The sequence below is a fragment of the Chrysemys picta genome, chromosome 2 (genome assembly GCF_011386835.1).
Source record: "Chrysemys picta bellii isolate R12L10 chromosome 2, ASM1138683v2, whole genome shotgun sequence".
In the NCBI taxonomy this organism is placed as follows: domain Eukaryota; kingdom Metazoa; phylum Chordata; order Testudines; family Emydidae; genus Chrysemys; species Chrysemys picta.
Window position 1 is genome coordinate 26,698,898 of NC_088792.1, and position 16,029 is coordinate 26,714,926.

Consider the following 16,029-nt stretch of genomic DNA (forward strand, 5'->3'; position numbering starts at 1 on the left):
TCTTGTACAGTGCTTTTCAACAGTAGGTCTCAAAGTGCTTTACAAAGGAGGTCAGTATCTTTATCCCCACTTTACAGATGGGGAAATGGAGGCAGAGAAGTGAAGTGATTTGCCCAAGGTCACCCAGCAGGCGGGGCAGAGCCTGGAAGAGAATTCAGGTCTGAGTCCCAGTTCAGTGCTCTATCCACTGGGCCACACTGCCTCCATGACATCCACAATTATTAGTCCTTCCAGACTCATAGTTCAAACTACTTTTTCATGGCATATAGGAAGAAAGAAGTACCCAGTGGTCCCTGACAGGTCCCATCACACATGGGCTTTCCTAAAATGTTTGTATTGGTTTTAGAATTTTCGCCTGATCCACTGGTATTGCCCATTATACACACTGAAAATCTTGCTAAGAGTACTACATTGTTTCAAAACACGAAAAACCTTTTAAGTGCCAGTTAAGTTTAACTGTGCCATAGGCTAATTAAGGGGCAATGCTATCAGTCCTGGTACAAAGACCACTGTAGTCAGCTGAAAGACTCACTGATCAAGCCCATGACTAGCCAATTTTCAGAGAGAAAAAAATCCTGTATGCTAATGTAGTAGAGGGAAAGTGGTAGGAACTGGACCCTTCTAGCACAATCATGATGAAACAGAGTTGGGACTGGTACAGTTTTGACCCAATAGGAGCCAGGGTCTAACAGTTACTACAACACATGTGGTTTCATTCATCAGTTGCACCAAGAAATAAGAGCCCATTTAGGTCATTGGGAGTCTTTCAATTGATTTAAATGGGCTTTGGATCAGGCCCTTACAGACCATGTGGCATGCAAGATTCCCTTCAGTTTTGAGCAGAATTCCTGATGGGTATAATAATACAAGTAGTATCAAAGGGGTAGCCGTGTTAGTCTGGATCTGTAAAAGCAGCAAAGAGTCCTGTGGCACCTTATAGACTAACAGACATTTTGGAGCATGAGCTTTCATGGATGAATACCCGCTTCTTCAGGAGGTCCTCTCCTGTCCCACCTCCACCAAGCACTCCCTCTGAGAGGAATCAGGCAAGCCTTCTTAACTGGCCTGCAGGCTCCCATGAAAGCTCATGCTCCAAAACGTCTGTTAGTCAATGAGGTGCCACAGGACTCTTTGCTGCTAGTACAAGTAGGTAAGAGAAGAATGAAACAGGGGTCACTAATTAAATTAATAGGCAGCAGGTTTCCGACAAAGAAAAGGAAGTACTTTTTCACACAACACACAGTCAACCCCATGGAATTCATTGCCATGGGATGTTGTGATGGCCAAAAGTATAACTGGATTTAACAAAGAGCTAGATACTTTCATGGAGTATAGGTCCATCCATGGCTATTAGTCAAGGTGGTCAGGGAAGCAACCCCCTGCTCAGGGTGACGATAAAGCTCTGACTGCCAGAAGCCAGGAGGTGAAGAAAGGGCTGACCTCTCCAAAATTGTCCTGTTCTGTACACTCCCCCCAAAGCTCTGGTACTGGCCCCTTTTGCAGCAAGGATCCTGAGCGAGCTGGACCATGGTATGACCTAGTATGGCAGTTTTCATGTTCTTAAATGGGCACTTTGCTGCTGAATTGCCTGACTTCTGTCAGTTTGAAGCTAACCTTCCCTATCATGGTTTTATTGGTTTTTGCTTATTTATTGTTCTGTCCCTTCCACCCCCAAATTAAATATGTAAAGCATTGCTCAGGTTAAGCTGTCCATACAACGTCAATTATCGTAGGCAAAAAGCTTATTTAATCTTGCCTGTACCATTCCTCATACTTACAGATGGCACTTGTAATCAGGTCCTCCGCTCTTCAGAGATCAAGGGAATACACAAGACTGTGGAAAGAAAAAATACACACTGAGACATTTTCCTGCACTTTACTTGCAAATAATACATTTAAGGGGATAAAATATGTTCCCATGGTGTTTCTCATTGTTTTTTTTACTGCATGAGCTTATGCAATTTACAGAGTAATTTTATGGTTGTTAGCAGGGATGAGTTTAACCTAATGGGAAAAAACCAAGAACCTGCCCAAACCTCAGTCCAAGCACATTGAATAACTTCTAATAATTTTTTAAAGGTTCAGATTCTATATATATCATGCTTCCCACCTCTGCCTACCAACCACCTTTCAGCCTGTTCAGATTCCAGGTCAGCTGTAGAACAGTAGGTTTGGTTTTTGTTTTCAGGTCTCACACACACTGGGGCTTCCCCAGGCCCAGATATGTGCAATGCATCATTTGTGTAGAAAAGTAACCCCCCTCCTGGAACAAACAGATGAGAGAACAGTGACTGGAGCTGGGCTGTGAGATTTGGGAGGCCAGGAGGTCGGTGCCACTTTTCTCTCCTTTTACTACTTTACAGGATTGATCCTAATGAAACTGCCCTCCCCTTTCTGTTAGCTCCATTTTGTAGCTATGAGCTTTGCAGGCTGCAGGCTGCATGGATGATCCAGTCTTTCTGACTGTCACTCAGATGAGGGGAGTCTGAGATATCAGAGAGGCCTAGCCTCCTGTAAAATCACTCTCTGGTGCCCTTGTCTCCAGGTATGGAACTGAGGGACAGAATCACAGTCTCCAGGTTTTGAGGAGAGGGTGGTGGCAGGCCATCTGCCCTCCACCCTGAGGATTTCATTTTTTTCTCTTACCATCATGGATCAGCATTTCCCACAAATCAGTATCCACACAGGGTATTTAAGGCTTAGAATAAAATAACAAACTAAAATACGTGGCTGAGATTTTCAAAGTCACCCATGGGATCTGGATGCCCAATGCCTATTAACTTTAACTGCAAGTGAACGTCCAAATGCACAAAGTGGGTTTGATATCTGTGTGTCTTTGTGTCTCCATCTTTCTCATTCTTGCCCGGTGTAAAATCTGTGCTATCTCACACTTCATACAGACTATAGATTGGATCCACCTGTTTTACTTTACAGGTAATCATTTGCCAAAGAGGGAAATTGCTGTATTTTGCAAGCACCCCACTAGAATTATGAACTAGATATAGGATTTTCCCCCTGAATTTCCCAGTGGCTTTTATGACGTGATCGGAAGAGGAAACTATTAATTCAGGCAGAGAGATTAGCAATAGTGACTGTACTACTTGATGTGGCATCAAGGATTCTCTTCTTCCATAGCAGCCTGGTAAAGACAGCCATGTGGAACTTGAAAGCCTCTACTATATCTTTAAATAGGCTTTCCTTTCTTTTTTTTTTTTTTTTGCAATGTGTCCTCAGGTTTTGTATTATAAATGAGCAGTCTACGGCCACCCCTTCAATCTGCAGAGCTCTAATGTAGCACTGCGGAGCTCCTGTACCACTGGTGTCCGCAGTGCTCCTCTTTCACTGACCTGTAGCCCACAGAGATTATAGAAGCACATTATTTCCCTGTGCAGCTCTTTCACCTCTTGCTGCAACCATTTCCTACACAGACACAGAATTTATATAAAAGGCTTTCCTCAGCTTTCATCAAATCTAGGTTGCAGGCCTATTTCGTAACATTAATTCTCTCCCTCACCAACCGCCACATCAATTCAGTACTTTATAAACTATTTCAGGGATCCGATTTATCAGGCCTGACAGAGCTTCACACTGAAATAAACAGCACTGCCTCAGCCTAGCTCGCTCAGTGGCTCCTATTTATCATTATTTAATTCAAGGGCCTAAAATTCTCTGACATTATTAATAGTAAGATGAATCACTGGAAAACTACAGAATCTGTGACCAACGAGGCTGAAATAATCCATTTTGGTGAAAATGTCTACGTGGAATTGCATTCCCTGATGGGTAACCTCTGTCATTAGCAACTCCATATGCATGGGTGGTAAAGTACTGAAGCATGAAGTCCCCAAAGAGCAGGATACTTCAGCAGCAATTCTTTTCCCACCAGCTCACACCAAAGCAAAAAGGAGGGAGTGCGGCACCGTTCTAATGCCTCTGTCCGTTGAATTTAAATGTACTAATTTAATCCTTTTTGTACTTGATTAACTTTAACTTGTCTGAGGTTGAACTTTTGTGTTAACTGGACCTGCAAATCCATTAGTTCATTATGAGGACTGTATTACTTAGACACCTTGATGAGAGATAATCAGCTGCCTGGGATGTACATGAGCACTTGCTGCTCTAATTTGGCACCTCATTAGCAATATTTTTCTATGTTATTTAAATGAAAGACTAGATTGAGAGAGTTTGGCATAGGTTTGAGATTTTATTTATAAATACCTGGTCTCCTTCATCTATTGCAAGCCCCAGCAGAGGGTTGCCAGTTTTGTTCAGTTCTAAGACTGGATATTGAGAGCTTTTTGTTTTACCAATTAGGAATGAGGGTCTGACCTAGTCACATACCAAATCCCTCCTGGGAGATTCTGAATACTCTCAACTCCCATGGACTTGAAATAATGAAAAATTATCTGAATCCCTCTAGAAAACAAACATTATTGAGGGTATTTTAAAGCTTATTAAAAATCTATTTTATCTTCCCTTTCCCCTTCGCAGACATAAAGAGATCCTTTCCCCAAGCAAGAAGATATCCAGAAGAGTTCTCCAACTTCTTTAAAACACTTGAAACAACAGATAATGGGACAGGGTTTGAATTACCAGTTATACCAATGGAAACCAATGAAGTTGATTCAGATTTACATTGGTGTAATTTAAATCTGAATCTGGCCCCATATTCTTAAATCATTGAATACAACGGCTTATAACAATTTAATCTGTTGCAGCATTCGTCTTACACATTCAGGATCATTTATTACCCTTCTATCAGCCAGCTAGACTTGCTGCCATTGTGAAACTTTGATTTTTTTTATCAGTGTCTGGCCCATTTAACCACTAGGTATAAGGGTGTCTAGTATGCAGTAGTATTGGGAGAGTGCTGTCAGGGACCCAGGAGCAGGAAATCTCCACAAAGATACCCTTGAGGTGGTTCTATCAAATTGTTCTTCTCTCCAAATTGGTCCAGGTGTGCATCTACTTCCTGGCAGCATGGTTCCAATGAACTGTGCTAACAAAGACTCCCCCAGTCACAGTTGTTCCTGGACACCCCTTAAAAGGGGTTCCCAGTCACAGAGGCTTTATTACTTTTCCTCTTCAGGGTTGACGTGCATCTCCACTGGGTTTGGAATTTTAACCATTGTTTACATCGTCTCTTTTACTGTAAAGAATACAAAGTTAACTCTCTGAAAGAAAAGCAAAAAAAAAAAAGAGAGAGAGAGAGAGAGAGCCAGACATGCTAACTGCAGCAGGAATTTACAAGCAGCAATAACCACAGGGCATGAAAGTGTTCAGAGCAGCCTCCCTGTACTGCTGTCTTGTCATTGTTTAGATACCATTGTAAAATTAGGGAGAGAGCATTTCACATCAGAATGATTGCTTAAGATGTCTCATGAACCCTAAAGGTATGGGCAGCGACAGTGTCTATTTGGCATAGGGCAGTTTATTATAGTTACTGCAGAAAAAAATTTAATACAGATTATACAGAGAAAAGAATAATCATCTTGGGCCTGATTCTGATCTCACTGTGTTTCTACATCACGGTATTTGTGTTGTCTCTCACTGTAACTCACTTTAAGTGGGAGAAAATATACTTATTTGTTTGGATTTCTACTGCTCTGTTAAAATGCACTCATCCAAAACTCAGGCACCCTTGACAATCTTTTTAAGTGACTCCCAAAGGTCATAGGTCCCAACGCAGAGCACCCTGAAAGCCCACTCTCTTATACTAAGTGAGTTTCAGCTCAGCACCTCTGCTGACTGCCATTGCAGCAATATGTCACAGAGAGAGAGGCGGGTTCTTCCGTTGAAAGTTCCTAAGTCATTTAAGGCTTTACAGGTCAAAACCAACATTTCACAAACAATCTGGAGGCAACAGGTAGCCAGTGCAAGTTGCACAGCTACTTGGGTGAAATCCTGACCCCACTGAAGTCAATGGCAAGCCTTCCTTTCTTTCAATGGGGCTAGGATTTCACACCTCCATCTACCGCCTCTTCCCCCCATCTCTTTGTAGGCTTGAGCCTGTACTGCTGAACTTAACTGGAGTTTTGCTATTGATTTCAGTGGCAGTAGAAGTAAGACTTCTATTTGTATCACTGTGTTAAGGTCTATCATTCTAAGGCCCCATTCTCCTACCAATACTTACATTGTCTTTATTTTAGCCTGAACAAGGGTAACGCAATCATGGCCCATTGTTAAGCATTGCTGTTGCAGGATCAAGGAGATCACCTCAGTGTGTCAGCAGGGTGGTGCCACAGGTGAGCTCCTGCCTCAGTTTCCTCTCACCCAAAGTATAAACAAGTCCAAGGAGACCTTTCTAATATTAAAGGGCAGCCTTTTCAGAGGCTCTCGTTTATTTAACAGAAAACAGACAGCACAAAAACGTAAGTGAAAGCTTCTGTCAGCTGTTTCATGGAAAACTCTGCCTCTGGGTTAATCATTTACATCTTGCCCCACTAGCCACAGAGCACCTCTCAGGCTGTATTCTTGGGCCTGTGCTGAGCACTGGACCTGTGCTGAGCATTTATCTGGGTGCCCCTCTTTGCTAAGCAAGTCTCTAGGAGCTCCCCAGGAGGCACCACACCCAGTTCATTCTCCTGGGCTGCTCTGCTCCCTGGAAGTATTCCTCTGTCCTGGAGCCTCTGCTCTCCAGGGAGGCAGCCCTGAGAGTAGCTTCCTAACTAGCCCACCCCTGGAGTCTGTCTCCTCATCAGCTTCATCTCCTTGGGAGTACCTGCCCTCACTGAGCTTGGGTAACCTTTATTAGGTCCAGGTGCACATTGACTAGTTAGCCATTTATCTCCCACTTGGGCCTTCAGAAGACAGTGAGGGGCAGACTGGTCCCTGACACCCCATAAGAGGGACAGTTGTCCCGTGCCATGTGTGTTTTATTGGTCCATACTGATATGTTACTATCATACCATACATCATGTTCTGCTTTCAACTACACCAATCTCATTCTGGGAGGTAGATTCCCCGACTGCAGCAGAGGAAAACGTGTGTTATTCGTGGACAATCTGATGTACACAGTAGTCACTATTAAAGAGACAACAGTGACAGTATTTCTCTTATTTAGAACAGGAAATTACTGCAATATTGTGCAGTAACTCTTGACTTTTTAAATAGCAGTCACTCTGACTAACTAGCTGTAATTTATTGTTTCTAGAAAAAAAACACCCAAAATCTTTCTGTAATGCATCTTTGTACCTTCTGCAAAAAAGACACATTTTCTATCCTTTGTCCTTCTTCCCTCAGGCCTTAATCTGTAGGTCATGAAAATAAATATCCCTAGCTTCATTGCTGAACATTTTTCTCTCCTGGCTCATACTTGCAAATGACTGTGGTCTAGTTTTTATTTACAGTGACACCCACCAGCAGTTTTCTATGTAAGACTATGTCAGCATTTTTGTTCCATCACTCACCCATAAGAATGTGCTCTGGGCTGAAGGCTGGACTATATAGTCTTTATGAAGTAGCAGCATCACTTCTTCAGTGCATTGGCGTAACTCTTTTTCATAAGAGAAGGTTTCCAGACCCAGAAAAATTATTTCATACAAACTTTCCAAAGTATTTGTCCAGCTGCTTGTAAGTTATACAGGCAACATTCAGCACTTAAGTACTATAATGATGGGTGCTATAGAAGAGAGAGAGAGATTGTATTCTCAGTTGACCCAGAATAAATCTAAAACAACACTTGGAGCCAATTCAAATTAACACCAGTGTAAATAAGAGCAGACTGTGAAACTATAAAGCCAAATGGGTCCCCTGACCTGATTACTTAATGCTCCAGTAAAGGATCTACATTTTAAACAGAATGACAAACTAATTTCTTTTTTACTGTTAGCGGCAAGACTGTATTGCACATTATTGGAAAATGTGACTTCTGCTCCTATGGAATTGTGGTATAGTAAAATATGCACTGTTCTTGTACTGGAAAAGCTTTTCACACACCAAGTACGTAGACAAGAGAAGTGCCAAAAAAAAGGATAGGTATTTAGAAATGTTGTCAACTTTTTATAGTGTACTCAGGGAAGCAGGTCTCCCCATCCAGCAAGCTAGAATCTTTAGCCAGATTCTTTAAATATTGACCTGATCCTATACCAGTAATAAGCAACTTATGATGTAATATGCAACAGAGGGTCCTGTGGCACCTTTAAGACTAACAGAAGTATTGGGAGCATAAGCTTTCGTGGGTCAGAACCTCACTTCTTCAGATGCAAGACTGAAGAAGTGAGGTTCCCCTTGCATCTGAAGAAGTGAGGTTCTTACCCACGAAAGCTTATGCTCCCAATACTTCTGTTAGTCTTAAAGGTGCCACAGGACCCGCTGTTGCTTTTTACAGATTCAGACTAACACGGCTACCCCTCTGATACATGATGTAATATGTTAACGTTGTATGGTAATTTCCTCTTAATAAAAAACATGGTTTTTAAAGTGTATAGGATTCAAGGTGATGTTTACCTCTTTAACGTGGTTAACATTTTTAAACCCAGTTTTCTTAATCTCTTTAATCTCTACAAGCAAGGAAGCCATACTTACAAACTAGGAAAGAGAAAAATCCAGACAGCAACAGCAAATTCCAAAATAGCCCCTTTAGGACTGTAGTTGTTTGGTTCTGCCAAATTTAAAGGGGAAGATCCAGAAAGTATGCTGGAGGGAAAAAGCTGTTAAAATACAGTGAAATGCAAAGGAGAGTGAACACAGAGAGGAATATGTCCAGATTAATAGTATAGCTGGGCAGGAAATGCTTTTCCCATCCCAAAAGAATTTTAGATATTTCAAAAAATGCCCAGTCCATTGAATCAGGATGAAAACTCAATCTAAAAATATTTTTTTTAAAAGAGGTCAATCAAAATGATATGTTTTGATCATTTTAAGATGTTTTGATTTCAAATGTTTTGTTTTATTTTATTTTTAAAAAATTTTCCCACTAAAGTATAACTTAAATTCCAAAACTAAAAGTTGTGTCAAACAAAGAAAGTTTTTGTTTTGAAAATGTCAGCCAGAACCGGACACAGCATACTACTCACCAGGGATTTATGTAGTGGAGTTATGATATTTTCTGTTTTATTCTCTATCCCTTTACTAATGGCTCCTCACATTCTGTTAGCCTTTTTTGACTGCTGCTGTGCATTGAGCTGAAGTTTTTCAGAGAACCATCCACAATGACTCTGAGATTTTTTTATCTGAGTGGTAACAGCTAATTTAGACCCCATCACTACATGTATGTAGTTGGGATTACTTTTTCCAGTGTCCATTACTTTGCACTTATCAATGTTGAATTACTTTACTCTCTGAATTTCATCTGCCATTTTGTTGCCCAGTCACCTGATTTATGAACTCCCTCAGTAACAGTGTGCAGTCAGCTTTGGACTTAACTTTTTAAAATAATTGTATGCCGTCTGAAAACTTTGCCACTTCACAATTTACTCCCTTTTCCAGATCATTTATGAATATGTTGAACAGCACTGATCCCAGGATAGATCCTTGGGGGACCCCACTGTTTACCTCTTTCCATTGTGAAAACTGACAATTTATTTCCCTATCTTTTAACCAGTTGCTGATCCATGAGAGGACCTTCCCTATAACAAATAAAAAGAAGTGTTTCTTAGAATCATAGGGTTAGAAGGGATCTCAGGAAGTCCTCTAGTCCAACCCCCTCCCTGCTCAAAGCAGGTCCTAATCCCCAACTAAATCCCAGCCACGGCTTTGTCAAGCCTGACCTTAAAAACCTCTACGGAAGGAGATTCCACCACCTCCCTCAGTAACCCATTCCAGTGCTTCACCACCCTCTAGTGAAAAAGTTTTTCCTAATATCCAACCTAAACCTCCCCCACTGCAATTTGAGACCTCTACTCCTTGTTCTATCATCTGGTACGACTGAACAGTCTAGATCCATCCTGTTTGGAACCCCTTTCATGTAGTTGAAAGCAGCTATCAAATCCCTCCTCCTTCTTCTCTTCTGCAGACTGTGTGTTCTTCATTCAACACACAGTCAATCTGTGGAACTCCTTGCCAGAGGATGTTGTGAAGGCCAAGACCATAACAGGGTTCAAAAAAACTAGATAAATTCATGGAGGATAGGTCCATCAATGGCTATTAGCCAGGATGGGCAGGAATGGTGTGCCTAGCCTCTGTTAGCCAGAAGCTGGGAATAAGTGACAGGGGATGGATCACTTGATGATTACCTCTTCTGTTCATTCCCTCTGGGGCACCTGGCACTGGCCACTGTCGGAAGACAGGATACTGGGCTAGATGGACGTTTGGGGTGACCCAGTAGGGCCATTCTTATGTTCTTATGTAGTCTCCCATGGTTGCTTAGTTTGCTTAAGAGCCTTTGAGGGCTTTCTAAAAATCCAAGCGCACTATATCACTGGATGACCCTTGTCCATGTGCTTGTTGACACTCTCAAAGAATTCTAATAAATTGGTGATGCATGATTTCCCTTTACAAAAGCCATGTTGACTCTTCGCAACATATTATGTTTATCTGTGTGTCTAGTTATTTTTTTCTTTGCTATACTTTCTACCAGTTTGCCTGGTACTGAAGTTAGGCTTACTGGCCTGTAATTACCAGGGTTGCCTCTGGAGCCCTTTTAAAAATCAGCATTACATTAGCCACCTTTCCAGTCATCTTGTACAGAGGCTTGTTTCATCAGTAGGTTATATTCTATAGTTAGTAGTTCTGCAATTTCATATTTTAGTTCCTTCCAAACTATTGAGCGAATACCATCTGATCCTGCAGACTCATCACTGTTTAATTTATCAATTTGTTCTAAAACCCCTTCTATTGACACATCAATGTGGGACAGTTCAGATTTGTCTTCCAAAATGGATAGCTTTGATGTGGGGATCTCCACCACATCCTCTGCAGCGAAGACCAATGCAAAAAATTCATTTAGTTTCCCTTCAATGGTTTGTCTTCCTTCAGTGCTGTTTTAACATCTTGGTCATCTAGTGGCCCCACTGCCTGTTTGGCAGGTTTCCTGCTTCTGATATACTTTAAAAAAATCTTGCTGTTAGTGCTTGAACATTTAGCACATTGCTTCTCAAATTCTTTCTGCCTGCCTTATTATACTTCTATACCTTGCCTGCCTGGGTTTGTGCACCTTCCTGTTATCCTCGCTAGGATCTGAATTCCTAAGTTTAAAGGATGACGTTTTGCCTCTAATGGTCTCCATTACTCTGCTGTTTAATCATGGTGGCATTCTTTTGGTCTATTGTCTTCTCTGATTAAGGGTATACTTTTAGTCTGAACCTCTATTATTGTGTTTACAAAGAGTCCCCATCCTGCTTGCAGGCATTTAACCCTTGCGATAGCTCCTTTTGATTTCTGTCTAACATCCTCAGAGAAATACCATGTCTTTGTAATTTTTTCCTTAAACCAACCCTTCATAAAGTTACTGCTCAGCTGCTGTTGTGGCAAACAAGTTAAATGGTCTTTATTGATTTTACCATATTTTTCCAATTATTTTTGAGGAAATAGGAATCTGTTCAGCTTAAATCTTTTTACCAAGCACCACGAACACATAAGAATTGAGAACCAATACTGAAGCAGCATGAACAGTAGTGTTTGAAATTTAAGATACATTTTTTTTTAGAATGTGTTGGACATATGTCAAGTGGAAGCCAGGAGGAAGTGGATTAGAGTACAAAGGAAAAGCACGTAGAAAGTCATAATTACTGGAAGACAAATTGTCTGCATGGATAACATCAATGAGTTTCTAGAATGCTGATCCCTAGGTAAGAAATGTATGAATATTGGCAGATGATTGTATGAAGGGCTGCTCAGTATCATGACTGAGGACAAGAAAAATTACTTTCATCTTTGATTTCTAGGATCTCCATACAAATGGTTTTTGTTTTTTGTTTTCTGAAATTAGACAAGCAGTACTAATGTTGCCCCTGGACTAGTAATGCAAATAAAAATATGAATAAACTGATATCATAAAGAAGAAATATGACAGGCTTTTATTGGTGTTTGCTTCACTTTGAAGTCATCATATTGCAACTCAGTTCATCTAGTTCTAGTTCCCGGTCATAATAGTAATAAAAAATAGGTTAAAAGTCCATTGTGTATATATTCCTCCTTTAATCCTGAATGGACACAGAAAACAAGAAGCATGGGGATAAACAGTCATGGCAGAGAGTTGACAGTGGGGTCATGTTACATATTAAGACTTGTGTTAAATACATTATTGATCTGAGGAACATTAATGATCTGGGGAAAGGGTTAAAGAGTTAGCACAACGTATAGATGACACAAAATTATTTCGCTTCATGAAGACTAGAGAAGACTGTGAATTACTTCACAGGAATTTGACAAAACCAGGTGAATGGGCAGCACACTGGCAGATGTAATTCAATGCTGACAAAGCAAATGTAATGCATATTGGATAAAATAATTTGAAGCACTCATGCCCATTGCAGGATTTTAAATTAACTATAATCAATCTCCAAAAAGTAAACAAAATGCCAGGGTATGTAAAAATGGGATAGAAGGTAATTTGGAAAATATTTTGCCAACATCTAAATGGATGATCTGCCCTCAAGTGGAATTTTGTGTTCAGTTCTGGTCGTCCTATCTGAAAAAAGGTTTAAGACAAATGGAGGATGTCCAGAGCTGTACAACAAAAATGATTAAGTGCCTGGAGAAACTTCTGTATGTGGAAATATTGAAAAGACTGGGACTATTTAGTTTAGAGAGGCAACATGATAGAGTTACAAAGAAGGTAAATTTATTTATATACCTCTTCTTGTAATACCAGAACAACAAGGAGATGAACTTGGAAGGCAAAACTTTAAACTGATCAAAAGAATTTTTTTTCAATGTATTAGTTACAAAATTAACCTGTGAAACTCATTGCTGCAAGGAATCATTGAGGTCAAGAGCTTAATAGAATTTTCAAATGTATTAGAAATGAGCAAATTCTCTATTGAACTGCTGTTATGAAACAGCTCAGCAGCCCCGTTAAGCTCTTTCTGGAATATCACAGTAGCTATATTAGATAAAAACTTTTCTTAGGGTTTTTTTATTATTATTATTTTTAAATATGAAAAATAAATCCGACAAACACACAAGTCCAGGAGGCAGCAGACTTGTTGAGGCACCAGTCCAGGTGCCAGGCCTCAGGCTGCTTCTAAGGATTCTGTACCTTAAGTACCTTAGACATGATGCCAACATTCATCCACTCAAAGCTGGAATTTACAGCCCTCGCTGTTACATTCAATTCAGCCCCCACCTTTTCCTACTACTTTTATTATCATGAATAACTTTAAAGATAACATCATAAAAAAATCAGCTTGAATAAAGAGTCCAAATATCAATTCTCATGTTTGCAGACATCTGATCTTAAAAGTATTAAAACAAACAAGAGAAAATTATGTAGAGATTAGATTGTGCTCCCCAAGGTCTGTTCTCAGAGGGCACCCTTGACACATGGTACTATCTATTCCATACAAGGCTCTGTGGGCAGCACTCCTTGTGGCTGGGTTATGCACAAGGGAAAGGTTTGGTGACTGGGTGGGCTGGGGGTGTCATGGGTGAATGACCCTGCACTGGGTGGCAGCCGCAGAGCTAGGAAAGATGCACATCACCACCCCCATCACAGATGCATTTAGACTTCATGAAGATTCCCTAGGAAAGCTGATGGCTGTATTATCTTACCCATGGAGCACCCCTCTGCAGCCATAACCAATAGTAATCTTCCCTAGTCTGACTCCATCTGAGCAATGCTGCCAGGGAGTATGTGTGTGTATGTGGAGGGGAGGACATCATTGGGGGCACAGGACCTGTGTGAAGAAGGCCATAGCCCCACACTGATCCACATGGATCCCTGGGGCAAGGTTTGGGGCACCTTGTTGTCAATGGGAGTTAGGTCCTTAGATACCTTTGAGGATCTGGCCCTCTGTCCTCTTCCTTCCTCTTCTGTGAATCACCATTACAGTGCTGGCAGTCAATTAATTAATCAATCATTGATAACTGGCCTACTAACTAAAAATGACTTTCAGTTCTGTATACTTCCTGCTAGGTGACGCAAACACATTTTACAATGCAGAAGCGATTTTCTGCTTAGGTTTTTCTGACCAAGACCTGAAAGAGAAATTGCTCTGTTCTGAGCATCTGGTTCTGCATATAGTAGGATTATGGCCAGAGCAATTCATCCTGCTCTACTTTTAATCCATATGAACTGGAGGGCCAGTTTAGTTTGTCTGGAACTGGTACTTAAAAAAGCATCATTGCTGTATCCTGTGAGAGGGAGGCAAAACAAGCTTAAAGAGAATTAAAAAAATCTTATTTTACTCTCTTTACGGGTACTTTTGGCTTGGGGGGTGGGGACAGGCTGGGGACAATCCTTTTGAGGTGGATGCTGATGTAGTGCTTTGTCTCTGGACTCCAGCAAGCCTGAATGCCTTCCAGGAGCTGAACAACTGCCCTATGGCTGCTTCTGCTTGTAAGCATAACGAGGGCAATGGCATCAGTGTCATTACTTTAAATATTTCTCTTATCTGTCTATGTAATGCACACTTGCATTTTGCCAGCTTCTTGAGTGACCGACTGAGCCTCTAGGGAGTCCTACCCAAGGGACTACAATTGTAATGGCTACCAGAGCCCTCTGAGACCATTTCCCAGCATGCTTGGAGTCAGGGGTGAGGACAGAACGGACTAGAAAGTCCTGCTGAAGCCAATAAAGAGGTGTCTGCATGGGGCGATATGGCCAAGCAGTTTTCTGGGTTAATGAGGAGCCAGGGCTGCCCGGACCCCTCAGCAGGAAGGGACAGCCTAACTCCAAGATTAAGAATCTAGTTTTAGTTTTCATTCTGGGAGCTGAGAAAGAAGCAAGGAGCTTTCTGATTAACTTCTTCTCTCCACAGGGGGGGCTTTGAACTGCTGTGGGACTTTGTGCATAAGTCAGGCAGCTCCAGCCCTGCAGAGACCAGTGTCCAGAATGTCAGAGAACTGATCCAATGCCAGCTACTGTAAGCCAGCTGAAACCTTCACAGGACTCCAGGCCAGAGAGTGAAGAGGGGACCCTGCCCCATCCAGGGGCAAAGAGCCAGTAAGGAAAACCTTTATATTTAAGCAGGCCAAAGTTCACAGCACTGCAGAATTCCTCTCTGGACTCATCCTGAGTGTGCCATCTGCCTGGGAAGGTGCAAGAGTTGAAGTTGGGAAATTGGTTGACTTATTAATGTTTTGCACTTTTAGTTAAGCTTACCCTTCTCCTTCCCCAGATCCTATTTTCCTAACCCCAGTAAAGTCGCCCTTTGTTCTACTGATGTTTTTTGGGTATGACATTCTGTTCCTGGCACTGGGGTTGATGTACTTTATTGTCTCTTGTGTATTGGATTGTATGCTTCCTGTCCATTAATAGCACTATTCATTTTCCCAAGGGACAGTATCCCTTGTGGCTCAGGCACACTGAGGGAGTCACCTTGTGTGGGGGCACCAGGCATCAAAAAAGAACCCATGCAAGGAGAGGGGAGAAGCTGCTCTGAGTAGTAATTACCAAGGTGGAGGCTTGAGCCAACCTTGAGCTACCCCATAGGAGAACAACTTTTCACACACTTCAGCATAACAGACTGTGGCTTCTCACCACAAAGTGAATTTCATCATATATTTGTATTTATTTATTAGTTAGTGCTTCTCGCTGTGTTTGGAATTCTGTAACATACAATTAAGAGTTGTTGGTTTCTTATGGTTTATTGTAAGTGGGTCATCCTACACACTCCTTTGTGTCCATGTGTGGCATTGCACTCAGATTGCAGGTAAGCCCCCCACATTTTTCCCCTATCTTTCCTCCTCTTATTTTATACAGGAAAAGTGGATGAGAAAGGAAAAACTAATATCCCACATACATATTCTTTACACTTTTTTTGCAATCAGAAAAAGTTGGAAAACAATAAAGAAGTGAATGAAAGTGTGGAGAAATACATTTTTCATAATCTCTACTGTTTTTTGGAAAACAATAAAAAGTGTGAAAATGTTTTTTTTTCATACTTTTGTACACTTTCTCAGTGTTCCCCTGCTCTTTCCAGTGGG